The sequence below is a fragment of the Peromyscus eremicus genome, chromosome 2 (genome assembly GCF_949786415.1).
Source record: "Peromyscus eremicus chromosome 2, PerEre_H2_v1, whole genome shotgun sequence".
NCBI classification, from domain to species: domain Eukaryota; kingdom Metazoa; phylum Chordata; class Mammalia; order Rodentia; family Cricetidae; genus Peromyscus; species Peromyscus eremicus.
In genome coordinates, this window is record NC_081417.1 from 4,716,889 (window position 1) to 4,739,465 (window position 22,577).

Here is a 22,577-nt window from a genome sequence, read left to right on the forward strand (position 1 = left end):
TGTAACAGCTAAGAGGAACAAAGAGTGTGTTGAAAGATGTTGTAACCACAAGTATGCCTCAAGTTAAAAGTCACCTGACTTGCAGGGGATGGGGCTTTCATGTGGTAAGCACGGTGGGATATAACTGCATGTGCGCATGTGCATTGAATTTCACAGATTATAAATTTCCTCCTATGGTAAAATCCACTAAATTGTATGAAGACAAGCTTTGGTCTATTTCCTTCAAACTGTACCCCAGTGTCTAGAACAAAAACCAGCATGGTTGTCTTTAATGCATTTTCACAGTCTTTTGAGATTATGACCTTCTTTTAAAACTTTGAGACATTGAATTTACAAAGTTTAATATGAGGTGACAAGTTTCGAGAAACATTATTGCTATCCCTTAAGGCCATATGGAATCTGAGACACATGTAAGTCATGATGTCAGCCTCTCCTATACCCAGAAATCCCCTATCAACTCCTAAAATTCTTTAAAAACCCACTTCTCCATTTCAAGCAGTTAGCACACAATGCCTAGGTTTACAATTGTGGCGGAGGACACAGGAGATTGTCTTTCTAACTCACCTATAAACTCAGTGATGGTACTAATGATGTACAATCCATGTTATATGCCCCATTAGACCTATCTACCTAAAGGCTATCCAGGGTAGCAAATACTTAGTTCACCTGATCTAGTACTCCTGTAGAAATAACTGTCCACTGTGTATTCAACCTATTTCCTTTCCTTCCTTGACACACAGCTAGGTATACCTCCTGCTCATCTTTGAAGTGAGGTGTGAGTATATGGCTGGGGTGTTGAATAGAAGAAATACTCACTCTCCCAGAGCAGGCCCCTAAAATCCCTGCTTATTCCACCACACATGCTGAATGCATTATAAAAATCAAAACCAAGCTAAACATACTTCTTTTCTTTCTATGTACCCAGGATACACATTTTGTTGTATCAATGGGAAATGGACTAATATACCTTGGAAAGGCTTCTGATGATAAAATATTCTCTATCAAACAGTTTCCAATGAAATACTCATATGGCATTCTAGGACATATATTGGAAATGGAAATATCTCAGAGCTCTGGAGGCACCTATAGGCTCTGATCTTTTCATTCCTAATTTTAGTAGCATACTGAGTCTGGATGCCCCATGAGAAGTTATTCAGTGTTGTCTGGTTACTTTTGTCCTTACTAGAACCCCTCAGAGGGTCTGTCTGGGCTCAAGGAGTTTTCTGGCAAGGGATTGAATATTCCCAGCTCAGTCCCAATGTCAGCCTAGAGGCCGTTTGAAGCTGGTATTCTCATTTGTCACTTATACTGAGGAAACAGAGAAGATGGTGACTTTAGAAGGAAACACTTTCACGCACTGAGGTGCCCACACCTTTGATGCCACAATTGTCTGAGCATGGTTTTCGTCTTGGAATAATCACAGTAGCCATTAATGTATAAAGTGCATATTGTGTTATTTAAAATAAAAAAGAAATGGTAACCACCTCTATGTCAATTATCAATGGGAATAGTTAAACAAATGATTAACCAGTTGATTATTCTACATAACACAGCCATGGCTATCCATGATGTAATATTAAGATCTTTTTAAAACATGTCCCACATTTTGTGGAAGGAAAGCACGTGTTTGTGTGTGTGTGTGTGTGTGTGTGTGTGTGTGTGTGTGTTTGTACATGTAGACATAAAACAGCACTTCAGGATAGTTTCTTCCATAGAGTGAAAGGATGAGAATAAAATAAATGAAATAAAAACATGGATCTGTTATTTCTCATTTTAAATATGTTGTTTTCTTTACTTTCTTCAATTACAGTTTAAAATTTTTAAACTATGAAGGAGGGTAGAATTAAAAGTCTCTAAACTGCATAAACAGAATCTTTAAATTAGTTGAGTGTTCCTAAGATGAACTTAGTGAAAGATGGCAGTACAGGATTTGGCTATCAGAAGAAGTCCATGGAAAAATACTCCCTTTTAAAAGTAAACAGGTAGTTGATGCCCACTGGCATTGGGCCTCCTGCAATGCCTCAGTGGCTGGGAGCTTGTTTCTACTCTGTCCTGTGCTGGGTAGCAAGTTGCTAGGGGAATCCAGCCTTTGTGGTGTCTTTCATCAGCACGGAAACCTTTCCACTCAGCTCTTCGGAGACCACCATAAACAAGGCTTCATCACCAACCCATTTCCATGAACCAGGAGATCAGCACCTTATTTGGGGGGGTCTTCTGTTAGAAATGAAAATAATCTAAAGTCTTAACAGAGCTTTGAGTGACAGGGAAAAGTATATAGTGATGGTCACCGGCAAAGCTCCACGGATACAAGCTATGTGTTGCTTGGCGTGCACCCACTGAATATTTTCTGTGAATGTGAGTATGGAATGTTTACTCTTTGTACACTAAAGGCTTTTGAAATTCAATTATGCTATTCACTGCCCTGTATTCTGTTATATGATGCTATACGTGTTCTGTCCTTATCAGTCTGAAAGTATAATTTGTACCATTGTCACTTCTAATAGCTATTTGTGTTTATATCAATAAGTTGTAAAGTGTTTAGTTGCTCTTCCATGATCTGCTTTATAACATGTCCTCTTTGTCTCTGTGAACCTAGTAGATATATTGTATATCAGGTCATAACATTTTCCCAGTAATTTATCTGTTACTTTAGTAGAAACAGAATTTCAAAATACACAACTAATTACCCCCTAGGAAAGGCTTACTGGCTTGTGCTCCCACTGTCTTATTTATTTATATTCTCTGACTATTTTTTCTTGTAAATTTAACCATTAAGGTGAGTTCCAATAGAAAAAAAAAAAGGAAAATCTTATTTTGTGTCCCTGTAAATAATGATCAGTGAACCTCCATATTCTCCAGTCAATGAGACCTCCATTTAATTTCCTTCACCTTATTCCTTCATTTTTGTCTTACCTTCTTATCTTCCACTTTCCTTTTTTGTTTGTTTTTTGTTGTTTTGTTTTGAAAATTGTTTTGTTTTGAAATGTTTTTGATTTTTGTTTTCATGTATCCCAGTCTGGTCTTAAACTCACAACATAACCACGAAAGACTTTGAACTGTTAATTCTGCTGCTGCCACCTTCCAAACACTGGAATTACATTCTTGTGTCTGAAATCAGCTGGTACAACCTGCATAACCCACCTCTCAGAAGCCCACTTCCTTCAGCAAGGCTCCATATCCCAAAAGGATGTCAAGAGCTGGGAGCCAAGTATCCATTCACATGAGTCTGTAAAGGGTATTTCACATCCAAACAATAACATTCTAGTTCTGACTTCTACAAGCAAATAGCCATTTTACAATGCAAAATGTATTCAGCAAACTTTAAAAGTACTCATAGTCTTACATTCTCCACGTTGTTCAAAAACCCATAGTATCTTCTGAAACTCAAGATAAACTCTCGCCATGAACTACTATAAAGCTGACAAGTGAAACACTTCCAATACACAATGGAATTGCTGTGGTTTGAATAAGAACAGCCTCCGGGGCCCCATGTGTTTGAATATTTGGTCCCTAGTTGGTAGAATTGTTTGAGAAGGATTAGGAGGCATGACCTTGTTGGAAGAGAAGGGGGGGGGGGGGGCCTTGAGGTTTAATATGTTCATTTCGTTCCCAGCTAGCTTTCTTTCTGCCTTATGCTTCTAAATCAGATGTGAGCTCTCAGCTGCTGCTCCAATGTCATGTTTGCCTGCCTGCCACCCTGCTCCCTGCCATAATGCTCATGGACTCACCCACTGAAACTGTAAGCCTCCATTAAATGCTTTCTTCCCTAAGTTGCCTTGGTCATGGTTTCTCTTTATAACAATAGAAAAGTAACTAAGGCAGAAGTTGGTACCAAGCATGGAGTATTACCATGGCAGGCCTGGCCATACTGTTTTTGGAGGAATGTGGAGAATTTTAAGACCTTTGACTAGGAAAGCAGTTGAACACGGTAGCAGTGATTATTCGACCATCCTAGTAGGAGCTTGGAAGACAGTCGTGCTGAGATTAACGTAAACTATGGAGGCCCAGCTCAAGAGGTTTCAGAGGGGAACAATATTAGAAACTGGGCCAGAGACCAATCTTGTGATATTTGGGCAAAGATTGTGACTGCTTTTTGCCTTTATTCTAAAAATCTGCTTGAGCAATAAACTTAAGAGTTTGGAACTAATTTCATTGGCAAAGGAAAGTTCAAGACTTATTGGCTCTATTGTATCATTATTAACAGTCACTCTTACACAGATCTAAAATGAAGAGGAACAAGCAGGACAAAAAGAAATTCAAAATGTACAGTTTGAGGAGAAAAAAAAAAGAGCACCGAGAAATTTAATGTTGGAGCTATGGTTTGTGCTAGGACAAGAAGAGGCCTGATGAGAAACAGAATAAAGGGAAAGACCCCTTCCCACTACTCCTGCCATCAGCTGCTCCACCCTCACCACCTATTGCAATAATCAATTCATTTCAGAAAAGGTCAGGGGCCTTCCTTTCTGTATATATGATGCTTATATGAATGCCAGACACATTTTAGTTGCTCCATGGTTCTTAGTTGAAGAAGACAGGACAGGGTAAGGAGTGAGTGAGAAAGGAAAGAACAGAAGGAAATGAGAGAGAATGGAGATTTATGAGTAGGTGGTGTATGAATGGATTCAAACAGTCTTGGCTGCTAGTGTGCTGATTAGAAAGAAAAGAGGTAGATAATGCAGCTGAAAGCCAGATTCAAGTTCCCCCAGAAGACACCGAATCACTTTTGCTCTGAACTCAGGCAGAGCCATGGGATATCTACCAAGGAGAGCTGCAGATGGGTAGTGGAACTTCCCCAAGAGTGTGTTATAGTCAGCAAAGTTGGGAGAGCGGAGCCATCTAACCCTTTGACATCAGACATATACTTAGCTACAGAATTGGGAGTTTACCCTGGTGAATTTCAATCTTGCTTTAGTCCATATTTCCTCACCGTGTCCCCTTTCATCCCTTTTGGAATGGGAATGTATATTCTGTACCACTGTACATTGGACATATTTAGTTTGCTTTTTAATTTTAGAGATGTTTGCTGTATAAAGTGGAGGTTTTGGCACCAGAAGTAAAAAATGAGGACATGACCACTGCCAGGCATGGTTGAGGAGAAGGTTTTTATTGTAGATATGAGGAGATAACAGCCAGAGGCATCTGGAAAAGTTCAGAGCAGGGAGAGGAAGTAGGAGATAAGACATGACCAGCAGACTGAACTGGGCCATGGGAGGAGAGAGTGGGGAAAAGAAGCAAAAAGAACTGAGCAAGAGAGGAAGAGAGCAGGGGCCAAAGGAGGCCAAGAAAGATTGGCAGAGAGTGTGGCTGAAATGGAAGGGTTCTATAGGAACTGGAAGCAAGGGGAAGGGAAGCCCATGGGCTGGAGAAGTTTAGGGTAGAGCCAGGGTGAGACAGTTACAATTAAAAGATTGCATGAAGTCTCAGAATAGACTCTAGAGTTTTAAACTGCTGAAATTGTAAAAGACTATGGGAACTTCTGAAGTTGAATTAAACGTGTTTTGCATTATGATATGGTTTTGTGGGAGCCGAGAAATGAGATGTGTGGCTTGAATAAGTATGCTCCCTCACAGTCTCAGGTTTGAATACTTGGTCCCCAGTTGGTGCAACTGTTTAGAAGAGTTAAAAATGTGGCTTTGTTAAAGGAGATACGTTTCTGGGGGTGGGCTTTGAGGTTTAAAAAGCACAAGCTACTTCCATTATCTATCTATTTATCTATCTATCTATCTATCCATCTATCTGTCTATCTCTCTACCTCATACTTGTGAATCAGATGTAAGCTCTGAGCTAGTGCTACCGCACCACGCTTGCCTGTCTGCTGCTATCTAAAAGGAGGGAACCTCAACTGAGAAAATGCCTCCATGAGAACCAGCTGTAGGGCATTTTCTTAACCAGTGATTGATAGGGGAAGAACCATCTGGCAGTCCTGGGTCCAATAAGAAAGCATGATGAGCAAGCTGTGATTAGCAAGCGAGTAAGCAGCAAGCCTCCCTGGCCTCTGCGTCAGCTCCTGCCTCCAGGTTCCTGCCCTCACTGATTTTGATGATGGACAGTTATATGGACCATGAGTGAAACAAACCTTCTCCTTTGCAAGTTGCTTTTGGTCATGGTGTTTCATCACAGCAATAATAATCCTAATTAAGTCATGGTGTCTCCCAGCAATAGAAAAAAAAAAAAAAAAAGCTAAGACGGGCACAAAGGAGAGACAAGGGGACAGCAATGAAAACAGGACTAAAGCAGGAGTAAAACCCAGCAAGACAAACGCTAAGGTCTATCCCTCCACATCCAGCTTGCAGGGCTTGTGGTAGCATCATTTGGGACACACAGAGCTCAAGTAGCCCTGTCCTTCTGGCCCTGCCACTGGTAGCATACATGGGACATCATTTGTGGTGGCACTACTGAGTGCCTGCAGATTTCCTCAGAAGAGCATTTACACAGCATTTCATATATGTAATTAATTTCGATATTTCAATGACCTAGTGGTTCTATTATTATTGTCACCCCATTTCCTGGATAAATAAGTGAATGTACAGGGAAACTGAAAGACAACTATTAATCCACACAGTTGATTTGGACATCAGGATATTTGGCTGCAGAGACTGTTCCTAGCACTTTGCATGATGACCTGTTTGACCAGAGGCCATGTCTTCGTTTTTGCTTATCGATCACCTTCAGATCTTCAGTGCCTCCTACAGTCATCTGCCATGTCTTCTTAGCTGTTAGTGCCTGAGCCACCTAATCCATGGTTGTTCGCTTGTGAAGATGTGAAGCCACATGATAGGGATGGTAAAATAAAGTCTGGCTTCTAATCTTGGCTTCATGCTATACTCTCAACCCAGGTCTTTATTTTGATTTTGTATCCATTTTTCTAGTCTGGATTCCCTCCTTTATCACATTTGAGACTCAAGAATCAAATAAGATATGATCATGAACATGGTTTTTTAAATCTACAATTTATGAAACAATTACATTATTACAAAAGTTTTATGCTTTGATAAGCCTCCAGAATGCTAGAAAAGATGAAGAGCTCAATATAAACATTTCTTAAATAATAAATCAAATACATATTCTCCATGAGCTGAAGATGCTTAAGAGCTTTGACGGGATCTGAATCGTAGCGAGAATGACACAGTTCTGAGCTCTACTACACACCCACACTTAAATTCATGTATCAGTACAGAATCACATCTTACAAAATTAGAACTCTTCATTTTTCACTGCTTTAAGACCTGTTAATTCACCTACTTTCTAAAATGTACTTTCCACTCCAAAACCAATATTCACAATATTTATTTAGTGTGTCCAGTCATGTGCACAGGATAGAGAACTGATAATCTGTATTAAATACAATGTCTTTATGTAAAAATGCATATAAAGCAAGCTTATGTGTGATAAGTTGACAAAGTTCCTGAACAAGATGCTTACCAGAACCTTAAGCTGCATTTTTCCTTGGAGCAGTGCTTCTGCACTCACTAATTCAATGCTTACAGTGATCTTGCAGTATACAACTTCCACAAATAATGGAAACTGAAAATTTCTAAGGAAATAACTAAAAAACAGAAAACATTTATTTTTTAAAAAACATATTAACTAGCAAGGAAACCCTTATGAGAAAATCTATAGTTTAAGTATTAAAATCTTGAAGTCATAGTTTAGCCTGAGATTGATTGTATCAGCCCCCAGGGCATTCAGAAAGCTAACAGGCCCCTGGTGGCTTGCTGCTGCTGCTGCTGCTGCTGCTACTTAGAAGAGTTGGTTTTGCAAATCCCCAGAAGAGTGAGTACTTAAAGAGCTGTGGAGAGGGCCTTGTAGCTTGTCATAGTCTAAAATGATCAGAAAATGTCTTTAAAGTCATAGCCTGAATTGATTCAGTGCCTTCTGGAGGAACTTGAATCTGACTTTCAGCTTGCATTATGTCTCTTTTCTTTCTGATCAACACACTAGCAGCCAAGACTGACTCCATTCATCACACCACCTACTCATGAATCTCCATTCTCTCTCATTTCCTTCTGTCCTTTCCTCTCTCACTCACTCCTTACCCTGTCTTCTTCAACTAAGAGCCATGGAGCAACTAAAATGTGTCTGGCATTCATATAAGCATCATATATACAGAAAGGAAGGCCCCGACCTTCTCTGAAATGAATTGATTATTCCAAAGGGGGGTTAGGGTGGAGCAGCAGATGGCAGCATCAGTCTGTCTGAGAAGTCATGAAAGAGTGCAAGGCCCCAGGTGGGAAGGAACTGTAAGTGTCCAAGGCATAGGAAATGAGAGTGTCTAGCACATGTCCCTGGAGCAAAGGTACAAATGAGACCAGCTTTCTGCCAAGTTGCAACTCAAATGTGTAGTGCCATTCTGCTTGCTGTCCCCCAGACTCAAAATTTGACCCCAAGTGCCAGCATGGAATGACAGTTTTGATGAGTATAAGTTTGGTCATAATATCATTGCCATGGAAAACCATGGGAACTGGCCTTTTGTATTAGGTCTTAAACATAGCTGCAGAGGAACCACCACCAGCTCCCGTGTGGATTCTCAATGCTTGAGGAAGGCACATGTTTTCAGCAGAGTCAAAAAATGATCATGAAGACAGACCTCTGAGTCAGAAATCTTTTTTTTCTGTTTTAATTTAAGCTTGGTATCCTCTGCCAACCTCATACATGGTACTTCATCTGGAAATTTTTAATTTCATTTTATGTTTTTTTTTTCTGTCTTATTTGCACCATGTTCTTCCAGAACACTACTTGACTTGGATTATAGAAGACTGTCTTCTATAAAAAGTATCTTTGCTTGTAAATGAGTTCACCCCTAAGGAATGTCTGAGTTCACTGTGATACCTCAGACCATTTTCTCTTCATTCACCCATGCTTATTCTGTCTGCTCTTCTCAGTATAGATCTTATCATTGTAATGATGTTTGGGTTTTGTTCTGATTTGCAGTTCTATGATATTCACCACAGAGTTATTGACTTTTCTTTAGATCTCTACCTTATTAATTTCTCCTTCTCATAGTTCCTTAGAGTATATATTGCCAAGGTGGAACTGCTCCCAGGTCCCAATGTTTCCAGACACACTATCCCCCCTCCTTTCCTGGTCTACTTCTTCCCTATTGGCCACGCTGGGTGTCTCATGGGGATCACAGACATGCTCCAGCATGTGAACATAAAGCACAAGAGGGTTCTCTTGGGTTCCCCTCAGCATAATAATCATAAGCCTGCAAATCATTAGCTTTAAGCTCTTTCCTCTCCCCTGACAGTATAAGTGAGACCTGGCAAGGCCTGGGGACCACTGGGCCAATACTCACTCCTCCCAGGATAGCCATGGTCTAAGTCACTCTCCCAAGTCAGGAAGGTCCTGAGGATATTTCTTCAGTACATTCGTTGGCAATCAACCAGGTGGAGGAAAGACAAGGATGACATAGTCCACTTTCATCCAGTGATTTGGGCAGAGACAAGCCCAAGGTATAGCACATCCAACCAGTTTTAATTATTTTAGATAAACTAGCCTGTGTTTCTCTTCACACCATCCATTTGCAAGGCTATTTTCATCTTTGTTTTCCAGATGAGGAAATTATCTGAGAAGCTAGATGAGGTAACTAGAGATAGAAGTTTCAATACCATTATCCTAAGACTCCATCCTAGACAGGTTCCATCGTCCATGCTTATGTGGCACACCTTTCATCCTCAGTGCCAAAAGTCTCAGGTACTCAGCATATGTGATGAGAATGCTCATGGCATCATGTCCCTGATGGGGCTGAAGCCACTGTACTCCAAACCTCTTATTTGGGGACCTTTCTCCTTTCTTCCATCAGATTTTGAAGTTAGTGGCTTTGGGTATTATTCCCTTCATTGTGTGACTTCTGAAGGTAGGAGACTTAAGTATACTTAGGTCCATTGGTACAAAGTGACAGGGATTGAATGACAGTTCTTTTTTCACTTGTTTTCCCAGAAAAGTCCAGGGGAGTGATCTGCACATCTTTTAGGGTGATGGGCATAAAATGTAAGCACAGAGTTTTACTCCCTTGGTTTTGTACAGTTAGTTAAGGAAATTTTATATGTGGGCATATACAGTCTTAGTAGCCTAGGCTGACTTCATATTAACAGTCTTCATGCCTTACTCTCCAGAGTGCTGAAGTCACAGGAAAATGGAACCAGAGCCAAATGAAGACTCTCAATAGAAGGTGAGTCTTGGGTTACAACTTGGAGTAAGTACAAGAATTACAGCCAATGTTATGATAGAATGATTTTTCAAAAAAATGTGAAAGGTATAGAATTTAGAAACCAAATATGTATGAGGAAAAACTGTAATTAACTCCAGAAAATCCAAAACCATAACTCTTGAGTGAGAAGATAAGGCCGAGAGAAAAGTTTGAGGGCATGTCTCCTGGTCCTATGGCTACTTCTTCCAAGTGGAATATGTGCAGAGGTAATCAAGAAGGGCTCCACTATGATTAGTGTTCAAGGATGGGGCATTGTTGTTCTTGGTATGAAAAAAAATCAGCGACCAAGCTAAAGATGAAAGAACAGTGCAGAAGGTCTGTACTTTGGATGATAATGTCTGCATGACCTTTGCATGCCACACTGCTGATGTAAGAATAGTCAACAGAGCCTGGGTAGAGTGCCAGAGACACCAGCTGACCATGGAGGACCCAGTTTCTGTGGAATACATCACCTGCTACTTTGCCAGTCTGAAGCAGAGCTACACATAGAGCAATGGGTGAATGCCATTTGGCATCTCTGCCCTAATTGTGAGTTTTGACTTTGATGCCATCCCCAGACTCTATCATAATGACCCCTCAGACACATACCATACCTACAAGGCCAATGCCATTATCTGGGGTTGCCAAGTCACTGCATGAATGCCTAAGAAGGACTACATCAATAGTGCCATCAAGACAGACAATCTGATCACCAAAGCAGTGATCAAGGCCCTTCCAGAAGTCACTGAACTTGCTATCTATCATGAGACAGTACCTAAAGATTCTAAATCCTGAAACACTTGAGGAGTATGTCAGTGAAAGTGAAAAAGAAAAAGAAGGAAATTAAAAGAAGAGATATAGTGAGCATCCATTGAGGCAGCTTTCAGCCTTGATCATGAGTGAGCCTTGGTGTTGTAGGCCTTCAGTCTACTTGTCCAAGTGGCCAATAAACTTTTTCATTGAAAGGGGGGTTTTATTTGGATATGTCCCTTTGGCAGTGTGTGGATATGAAGGGTTTAGAGCACAAGAAAAGAGGCAGGGAAACCAACAAGTGAATTGTTAGTAATTGAATGGAAACAAGTATAGAGAGTCAGAAGAAATCCAAGAAATATTTAGGAAGGAAAGTATCTGACACATTGTGATTAATTTGAGCATATTAGAGATTTGAACCTAGAATAACTTCATTATTTCTTGTTTCTAGTTCAAGTGTGTGGCAGATGAAACTATTGACCATATAAATGTGAGCAAGTTGTACCATAAAGGGGGAAATTTGGTGAATTTTGTTTGAAAATGCTTTAGTTGCTTACTAAGTAACATCCAGGGAAAAAATGTAAGTTTCTTTCAAAAATAATTATCTTTTTTCCAATAATTTCATTATATTTATATTTACAGATATTGACAGTATTTTTATAAGTAGAGAGTATATATCTGTTTATTTTATTGCTAGATTACAACCTTGATAACAAGATTTATAGTATATAGTTCATTTTTATAAACCCTATGGTGACTTACCTTGCATGAAGTCTTGAGTATAGACAGTGTTTAATTCATGTCATTGCAGGAATTAAAGGACAGATGGATCATTAGATGGATGGATGGATGTGTGTGTGCGTATGTATGGATACATGAGTGGGTGAATTGATAGGTACTAGAATGGATGAAGTAGATGGATGATGGATGATGGATGGATGGATGGATGGATGGATGGATGGATGGATGGATGGATGGAAAGGTGGGTGGATGGATGGATGGATGGATGGATGGATGAATTGGAAAGTGGGTAGATGGAGGGATGGATGGATGGATGGAAGGAAGGAATGGTTGGATGGATGGATATGTGGATGTATGGATGGGTCAATGGGTAGATGGGTGGACACATGGGTGGACATAAGTGGATGGGTGGATACATGGGTGGATGGCTGCACAGATAAAGAGATGAAGAGATGTTTCTAAATGCTCCCAGTCAAATAAATTAAAAGACAAGTTTTAAAAGATGAGACTTAAATAATACAATTACAAACTGTTATTTGCTACCAGAAGCCTTTTGTTTTATGTTTGTTTAAATTTGTTAGCTGAAGTAATCATAATTATCAGCATTAGCAGTAGTGGACATGATCTTGCTGGTAACTCAGCAAATCAAGTCTGTGTGCATTATTAGTTCAAAATATAATTTATCAAGTTATAGAAATTAAAATACCCATTAAATAACTCAGTTACCTCTGCTGTTCAATTGAGGGCTGGGTTTCCGTGAAAACTCCATGTTCACCTCACTCTTGCACTTCAACCTTCTAGCAGCCTCTGTTACACTCACAACAGACTCCACTCCAGGATGAACATACCTCTCATTGTAATTGTTATCACAGATATTATGTGCACTCTAACTAGTCTGTAGGAAATAAGCCATTCACTCTTTAGAATCAATAGCAATTTAATACATCAGAAAAACAACTAGCTAAATATCAGCCTAGCACCTTGAGATTATTCAAGCCTCTAAAAGATAGATAACAAATTCCCTATTGTCTAGTGATATGAGCCCTGTAGTCTTGCTAAGTAATATTTATAGAGAGAAACAATTAAATCACTCAAAAATTAAATATCACTGTTACCCTTCAGAGTCAGAGATGATATTTAAAATTAAAGTATGTCTCACCCCCCTAAAACTGTTGACAACACAGCTACCTTGAGAACAACTTTGGTTTGAATATTTCACACTCTTTGACTTTGAACAACATCTATACTTTCTGAGTCCATATTCTTATCAGTAAAATGATTTTATACAGCCATCGTGTATTTATGAGATACATGCAAAAACTAGCATATAAGAATCATTGGTAATTGACTTCATTGACAGACTGCAAAGTTAAATCTTTGGCTCTATATGTTTCCTTCATGCAGGATGTACCATTTCACCCTCAAATTACCTCTCATGATTTGCCACTTTGTAGCTACATAAGTTTTATCTTTGCTGACAGGATACTGAGATAGACTAATTCAGTGAGGAAGGACTTATTTTAGTTTGCAGTCTGGGAGGGTCCAGTCCATAGTTGCTTGACCCCCCATGCTAGAGACAGGAAGCAAAGGGGAAGGATGGTACCAGGGAGAGGGACAAGCTTCAAGGGTCCTAGTGATCTTGTCCCTTAAACTTGACTCAAACCATCAAGAATAGCACCACCAGCTGGGAACAGAAGAGCCTATGGAGGATAGATTATACTCAAATCACAAACTAATTTCCACATAAAAATATAATCATCAAGTCTTCCAGAAACATTTGGCTCTTAAAGTATCACCTAATCAATGGTTCTCACTTAACACAGATGATCTGGACTATATATACTGCCCCAGAGTAAGCTAAAGGGTTAGAAAACCCAAGGTGGTCAGTAAGGGAGTAGGCTCTACTGATCAGTTGCTATTGATCCTTGCTACTGACCACTCCCCTTCCATTTCCTCTCTCTGTTTTGCTGACACTGTAGTGTTTATCCTTCTACTTTTTTATCTGAATGTGTTCTAGCCCCTAACTCTTTAGTAGTCAGTCATGACACTTTGGTATTCTCAGGTTTTATGTTTATTTACTACGTACTTACTATTTTTTTAATTCTGTGTGGAGAGGTAGCAGCACATGTTTGCCAACTGTGTGGAAGCCAGATGACAACTGTGGGAGCAGGTTCTCTCTATCTACCGCATGTGTTCTGGGAGTCAAATTCAGGTTCTCAGGGTTGGCAGCAAGTACCTTTGACTTCTTGAGTCATCCCGCCTCTCCAGCTCATGTTTTATAATAAACAATATTTTTTATATCTTTACCCACTTTAAAAATATGGGCGGTGGTGGCGCACGCCTTTAATCCCAGCACTCGGGAGGCAGAGCCAGGCGGATCTCTGTGAGTTCGAGACCAGCCTGGGCTACCAAGTGAGTTCCAGGAAAGGTGCAAAGCTGCACAGAGAAACCCTGTCTCGAAAAACCAAAAAAAAAAAAAAAAAATGCATTAACCAGCTACTTTGGACAAAGCTATGTGTGTTGCCCTCTAGAAACTATCAGGGGGGTGGAACAATCTGCATGTAGTCATAAACAATATGGTTCTGTCCTACTCTGTTTTCTGTTTCTGTAATAGAGTAACATGGATTAGATGATTTATTTCTAAAAGACGTGGTTATGGTGGCTCACAACTGTAATCCTAGCACTTGGGAGGCTTAGACAAAAAAGTTTCTATGAGTTGCAGGCCAGTCAGGACTACAAAGTAAGACCCTGTCTCCAAAACAAAACATCCTGTGACAAAATGACCAGGGTCATTTTTCTAGCATGTTTGAGGCCTTAGGTTCAGCCCACAGCACCACAAAAAGGGAAAGAATTTTATTTCTTATGCTTTGAGGGCCTGGGAGGTACTGCTATCTGGCATCAAGGTTTATCTGTTAAGAGCCATCTTTTGATATAACGTGGCAGAGGACATCATACTGTAAGAAGGAAGGAATGTCTCAGTTAATTTTCTATTGCTGTGATAAAACACCATGATCAAGACAACTTATAAAAGAAAGACTTTAATTGGGCTATGGTTTCAGCTTCTTAGAGTCCATGATTGTGGAACTAAGGATCCAATAAGAATTCACATCTTGACACATAACCATGATGCAGAGATAGAGACACTGTTAATGTGGTCTTTTGAAATCCCAAAGTCAGCCTACAGTGGCACATCTCTTCCAATAAAGCCATGCTTCCCAATCCTTCCCATACAGTTCTACCCATGGGGGCCAAGTTTTCAAACATGTGACTGTGGTGGTATTGTGTTCCCCAAAATATTGTGCATCCTAATAAACTTATCTGGGGTCAGAGACAGAACAGCCACTAGATACAAAGGCTAAAAAATGGTGGCACTCACACCTTTAATCCTAGCATTCCAGAGACAGAAATCCATCTGTTCAAGGATACAGCCAAGCATGGTGACTCACGCCTTTAATCCCAGAAAGCGAGGCTTTAATCCCAGGGAGTGGTGGTAGAAAACAGAAAGGTATATAAAGCGTGAGGACCAGAAACTAGAAGCATTTGGCTGGTTAAGCTTTTAGGTTTTTAGCAGCACAGTTCAGCTGAAAGCCAATCAGATATGAGGACACAGAGGCTTTCAGTTTGAGGAAACAAGATCAGCTGAGAAATTGGCAAGGTGAGGTAGCTGTGGCTTGTTCTGCTTCTCTGATCTTCCAGCATTCACCCCAATAACTGGCCTCAGGTTTGATTTTATTAATAAAACCTTTTAAAATTCCTACTACCTATGACACTATGGGGGCCATTCTCATTCAAACCACCACAGCCAGTAAAATCACAAGAGGCTTGACTCTTGGAAAATCATTTAACTCTAATTGCCTCCCAAAGGCCCTATCTCCACGACAGCATATGAATTTGAAGATTTTATATCTAACACATGAAGTTTCCCAGATCATATTCAAAACACAGAAGACAAACAACATACTATGTAATAGGTAAACAATGAGACAGGTAAACTCCTGTATCACTTAGAGCCACATTCACAAACTGAAAAAAACTCTGTGAAGCAAATGGCTCACCAGTTCCATAATTTTTCCAGATCTTAACCACAAATTCCTTAAAGACTTTTAAGCAATTTTTAGTAATGTCATCCAGAGCCATTTTGTCCAATTTCTTAGGAGTTAGGAAAAGAGAATCCAGATTTTATAGCAAGGCCACTAAGGCTCCTCACCATTTCTCATTCCTTTGTTTGCTACACTGTATATATACAATATTCAAATGTTCTTTCAAACCAAGCTCTGGAAACATAGTACAGCCTAACACAGCCTGGTAACTGCTTCTCCATGCTGAATTTCTATGTCTGGGTTCATGACCATTGAGGAAGAAGCCACATTTTCCAGCCTTCCTAGATCATCGGAATGGTTGTGGCACTACCACACCGCTAATAGTTCAGTGTCATGTGAAGCTCCCATCTCCCTACGGGAAGCTGTTTCCATTATCATCTCTTTCACACTTTCATGAGTCTGAAAATGGCACCCCGCTGAGTAAGATTGTTTAAACCACAAATTACATCTAACTGTGGAGAACAGAAAGCCTGGGTCTCAAGACAGCCTCGTGGAGCAATACACATTATTTGCTCTGAGCTGCCTGGCAAGCCCTTGGGTGTTACATGACAGAAAAGTAAGACTGTTGAAACATTTCTATGCAAATCTTTGTTACAGTTTTGTCTACACCAAAAGTTATGTACAAGGGAGGACAGTTTCTCTGTAACTCAACCAAACTACAAACTCTGTAGCCACAACTTTAGTGGTCAGAGTTTCAAGGGCTAATTCATCATGAAAAAGCAAAATCAATGGTCCTTCTATCCTACCTGAACAGCATGGAGTCAGTTACACTTTGCAGGTGTTTTTCTTTAAATTCGAGAATGTCAAGGAACTAGATCCACCAACTCTATGTACTTATAAATTGTGATGATTCTGCTACACACCTCCCTTTCAGGTGTGCTCAGCTAGTGCTCTGGGAAATGTGAACAGGAGGAGGAATCACTAGGAGGATCTTTGGTGGCACAAGAATGAGCGTTGCCTTTCCTGAAATTCCAAACCTGGAGGCTGAATTCAACAAATTGTTTGATTTTATTTTCTAAATCTGTTTTTTCCATCACACTATTTATTTCTTGTTTATGTTAAAGCCAAGTTGAAGATCATTGAGAAAAAATATAGTTTGAGTATTTCATACATGAACACAACATATTTGCATCTTCTCGTTCCTCTCTCAACTCCCTCCAAGTCCCTTCAATCACTCCCTCTCAAATTCAAGATCTCTTCTACATTTATTTTTGTCACTCATACACAGAGAAAGAGGGGAGGAAGGAGGAAGGGAGGGAGGAAGGGAAAGAGGGAGGGAGGAAGAGAGAGAGAGAGAGAGAGAGAGAGAAGAGAGAGAGAAGAGAGAGAGAGTGAGAGAAGAGAGAGAGAAGAGAGAGAGAGTGAGAGAAGAGAGAGAGAGAAGAGAGAGAGAGAGAGAGAGAGAGAGAGAGAGAGAGAGAGAGAGAGAGAGAGAGAGAACCTATTGAGTACAGTTAGTGTTTCCCTTATCTGCATTTAGGGCTGATCCCTTAGGATTGGACTCTCCTCCCTGAAAAAAAAAAAAAGAAACTGATTCTCCCTCTGTCCACAGCCATTGACTACCTACAGCTCTTCATCTAGGAGTAGAGCACTGTGAAATTTCCCCACATCATGTTAGCAGCTCAATTGCTGTGGTCTCTTAAGGTCTCATGCAGGCAGCCATATTGCTGAGAGTTCATGGGGTAACATTCCCAGTTCTATCCAGAAGAAGTCATCACCAGTAGTCATCCTGATTCTCAGGCTCCACTGCCCCACAACTCCTGCAATATTCACTGAGTTTTGGGTGTAGGAGTTGTGTTACAGATGTTGTATTTGAAGCTTGGTACCCCACCAACACTTATTTTCTGCATGTTGACCAGTTGTGAATCTAATAGTCTCTGTCTATTGAACAAAAGCTGCATTTATCTAAAGCTACAAGGATGAGTACTTAAAAAGCAGTTGAAAACTATACTACTTGGATAATACGAAAGTAGTAGGTGCTCCTCTAAGGCCTATGAAACTCTCCAGCCATGGTTTCTTGGGTGAGTTTGCAGTACCAGGCATGAGTTCCCTCCAATTAAACAGGTGTAAGGCCCAATTAGACACCTGTTCATTGCCCACAAGATACAGGTGCCACTGTTGTACCATTGGCGATATACTTTGGGTTGTGGTTCTCGGGATTTACAGCTGTGTAGGACTATTGATAATTTTTCCCCTTAGAAAAATCCATAGCCCCTTTCAACACTATGAGAGATAGTTAAGATGCTTCCAGGTCAGTACCAGTTAATTTTCTCCAAGTCCTGAGTCACAAGTATGAGATGCCTTCAGTTTCTGGAAGGCAACAAGAAGCGATATCAATATAGCAATACCTATATCACTGAGGAGATCTCTTGGATCCACTGAACAACAATTTAAAGGGAGGTATTCCTACTGAGCATTGGGATTTTTAAATAGCGTATGGCTCCTAGAGAAAGCATTTTTCCACCATGTAGGGTATCTGCATCAAAAATGTGTGTGTGTGTGTGTGTGTGTGTGTGTGTGTGTGTGTACATGTGTATTGTGGTATCTGTATAAATGTATACATATATATGTGTGTGCACAATGACAATATAATATTATATATGTGACTTTAAGTAAGCTTATAAAATAATAGGTTTCCCTATGGCTTTTCCAAAAATTCTCAGTGTTATTTTATCCTTCCTCTCTGTCCCTCCCTCTCTCTGTATTATCCTCCCACTCCTCCCCAGTAAAGTCACCCCATTTGTGCACTTTCCCCTTCACAGCACCTACCCCCTTTTTTATCTAGAACTCCACCCCCTAACTCCCCAATTATCCCTTTATACTTTCCTGGCTTCCACTGTTACTCCACAACACACACTCAAACCTGCTAGGAGCCACAAATAAGAGAGAACATGTACCATTTGTTTTTCTTGGCCTGGGTTACTTTACACACTATAATATTTTCTAGCTCCATCTATTTACATGTGAATTTCATTATTTCATTTTTCTTTACAGCTAAATTGAATTTCACTGTGTATATGTACAACGTTTTTATTATCCACTCTATTGATGAATGTGTAGGCTGCTTCCACTTCCTGATTATTAATAATGCAGCTATCAACATGGTCAAGCAAGTACTAAGTCCTGCAGGTCGATGGCAGGGAGTGGTGTAGCTCGGTCATATGGCACTCTATTTTTAGCATGTTGAGAATTCTCCACACTGATTTCCAGTGTAGCTACACCAGTTTTCAATCCCAGAAACAATGAAAGAAGGTTCTCTTTTCCCAGCATTTGTTCTCATTAGCATTTTGCTGTAATTGTTTTCTTGAGCTTAACCATTCTGTCTGGGGTGAAATGAAATCCCAGAGTTGTTTCCATTTGTATTTCTCTAATTGCTGAAGATGATGAGCATTTTTATCTATTTGCTAGCCATCTTTATTTCTTCTTTTGAGAACTCTCTGTTCATATCCATAATTCATTTTTAACTGGGTAGTTTTCTTGACTCTATTTTTTTCAAGATATTCTGGTATTATCTTATATCAGATATTTATCTGACAACGATTTTCTCCAACTCTGTAAACTTCTTCTTCATTCAACAGAGTGTTTTCTTTGCTGGACAGAGCTTTTAGTTTTACAAGGTCCTATTTCTTAATTGTTAGAACTAAATCCAGGGCAAATGGGGTCTCATTCAGAAAGTCCTTCCTGCTCCTATGTCTTGTGGGATAGTCCTTGTGCTTTCTTCTAGAAGTCTTGGAATTGCCTTTTTTGCATTGAGGTCTTTGATCTATTGGAGTTGTTTTTTTTTTATTTCCTAATGTATACAATTTATTTTATTTTATTTTATTTTATAATTTAATTTAATATATCAGCCACGGATTCTCTTGTTCTCTCCCCTCCCGCACCCCCCCTGCCTTCCCTCCAGCCCACCCCCCATTCCCATCTCCTCCAGGACAAAGATTCCCCTGAGGATTGAGTTCAACCTGGTAGATTCAGTCTAGGCAGGTCCAGTCCCCTCCTCCCAGGCTGAGCCAAGTGTCCCTGTATAAGCCCCAGGTTTCAAACAGCCAGCACGTGTACTGAGGACAGGTCCCGGTCCCACTGCCTGGATGCCTCCCAAACAGATCTAGCCAATCAACTGTCTCACTTATCCAGAGGGCCTGATCCAGTTGGGGGCTCCTCAGCTACTGGTTCATAGTTCATGTGTTTCCACTGGTTTGGCTCTTTGTCCCTGTGCTTTATCCAACCTTGGTCTCAACAGTTCTCGCTCATACAAACCCTCCTCTTTCTCACCAATTGGACTCCTGGAGCTCCACCCGGGGCCTGACCGTGGATCTCTGCATCCAGTTCCCTCAATCATTGGATGGGGTTTCTAGCACGACAATTAGGGTGTTTGACCATCCTATCACCAGAGTAGGTCAGATCGGGCTGTCTCTCGACCATTGCCAGCAGTCTATTGTGGGGACATCTTTGTGGATTTCTGTGGGCCTCCCTAGCACTTTGCTTCTTCTTATTCTCACGTGGTCTTCATTTATCATGGTCTCCTATTCCTTGTTCTCCCTCTCTGTTCTTGATCCAGCTGGGATCTCCCGCTCCCCCAAGCTCTCTTTCCCTCGACCCTTGCCCTTCATTAACCCCACTCATGTCCAGGCATGATCATTAGGAAGTGATCTCCAATGTGAATGTGTTCAAGACTACTTTCTACTTTCTCTTCTAGCAGGTTCACAGTAGCTGGATTTATGTTGAGGTCTTTGATCCACTTGGACTTAAGTTTTGTGCATGGTGAAAGATATGGATCTATTTACAGCCTTTTACATGTTGATATCCAGTTATGCCAGCACCATTTGTTGAAGATGCTTTCTTTTTTCCATCGTACAGTTTTGGCTTCTTTGTGAAAAATTATGTTCATAGGTGTGCAGATTAAAGTCAGGGTCTTCAATTCGATTCCATTGGTCCACATGTCGGCTTTTATGCCAGTACCAAGCTGTTTTTATTACTGTAGCTCTGTAGTAGAGCTTGAGGTCAGGGATCGTGATGCCTCCAGAGGGTGTGTTATTGTACAGGATTCTTTTGGCTATCCTGGGTTTTTTGTTTTTCCATATGAAGTTGAGTATTATTCTTTCCAGGTCTGTGAAGAATTGTGTTGGTATTTTAATGGGGATTGCATTGAATCTGTAGATTGTTTTTGGTAAGATTGCCATTTTTACTATGTTAATTCTGCCTATCCATGAGGATGGGAGATCTTTCCATTTCTGACATCTTCTTCAATTTCTTTTTTCAGGGACTTAAAGTTCTTGTCATATAGGTCCTTCAATTGCTTGGTTAGTGTTACCCCAAGTTATTTTATATCATTTGTGGCTATTGTAAAGGATGATGTATCTCTGATATCCTTCTCAGCCTGTTTGGCAATTGTGTATAGGAGGGCTACTGATTTTTTGAGTTGATCTTGTATCCTGCTATGTTGCTGAAGGTGTTTATAAGCTGTATCAGTTCCTTGGTTGAATCTTTGGGGTCACTCAAGTATACTATCATGTCATCTGCAAATAGGGGAAGCTTGACTTCTTCCTTTCCAATTTGTATCCCCTTAATTTCCTTATGTTGTCTTATTGCTCTGGCTAGAACTACTATATTGAATAAGTATGGGGAGAGCAGACAGCCTTGTCTCGTTCCTGATATTAGTGGAATTGCTTTGAGTTTCTTTCCATTTAATTTGATGTTGGATGTTGGCTTGCTGTAAATTGCCTTTATTATGTTTAGGTATGTTCCCTGTATTCCTGATCGCTCCAAGACCTTTATCATGAAGGGGTGTTGGATTTTGTCAAATGCCTTTTCTGCATCTAGTGAGATGATCATGTGGTTTTTTTCTTTGAGTTTGTTTATATGGTGTATTACATTGACGGACTTTCATATGTTGAACCACCCTTGCATCCCTGGGATGAAGCCTACTTGATCATGGTGGATAATTGTTTTGATGTGTTCTTGGAGTCTGTTTGCCAGTATTTTATTGAGTATTTTTGCATCAATGTTCATGAGGGAGATCAGTCTGTATTTCTCTTTCTTTGTTATATCTTTGTTTGGTTTAGGAATCAGGGTAATTGTAGCCTCATAGAAGGAGTTTGATAATGTTCCTTCTGTTTCTATTGTGTGGAAAAATTTAGAAAGTATTGGTATTAACTCTTCTTTGACGATCTGGTAGAATTCTGTGCTGAAACCATCTGGTCCTGGGCTTTTTTTACTTGGGAGACTTTTAATGATTGTTTCTATTTCCTGAGGGGTTATTGGACTATTTAAATAGTTTATCTGGTCTTGATTTAACTTAAGTATGTGGTACCTATCCAGAAAATTATCCATTTCTTTTAGATTTTCCAGTTTTGTGGAGTAGAGGTTTTTGAAATATGACCCAATGATTCTCTGGATTTCCTCAATGTCTGTTGTTATGTCCCCCTTTTCATTTCTGATTTTGTTAATATGGATGCTCTCTCTCTGTGTGTCTTTTGGTTAGTTTGGATAAGGGCTTGTCTATCTTGTTGATTTTCTCAAAGAACCAACTCTTTGTTTCATTAATTTTTTTGTATTGTTCTCTTTGTTTCTATTTTATTGATTTCAGCTCTCACTTTGATAATTTCCTGGCATCTATTCTTCCTGGGAGACTTTGCTTCTTCTTGTTCTAGAGCTTTCAGGTGTGCTATTAAGTCACTAGTGTGAGATTTCTCCAACTTCTTTATGTGGGCATTTGGTGCTATGAATTTCCCTCTTAGCACTGCTTTCATAATGTCCCATAAGTTTGGGTACGTGGTGTCTTCATTTTCATTGATCTCTAG

General features: G+C 40.0%; 1 pseudogene; it reads left to right on the top strand.

Moving 5' to 3' along the window:
• The first annotated feature begins 1,899 nt into the window (after positions 1–1,899).
• Positions 1,900–11,036, top strand: LOC131904447 (proteasome subunit alpha type-7-like; annotated as a pseudogene).
• Positions 11,037–22,577: the final 11,541 nt, after the last annotated feature.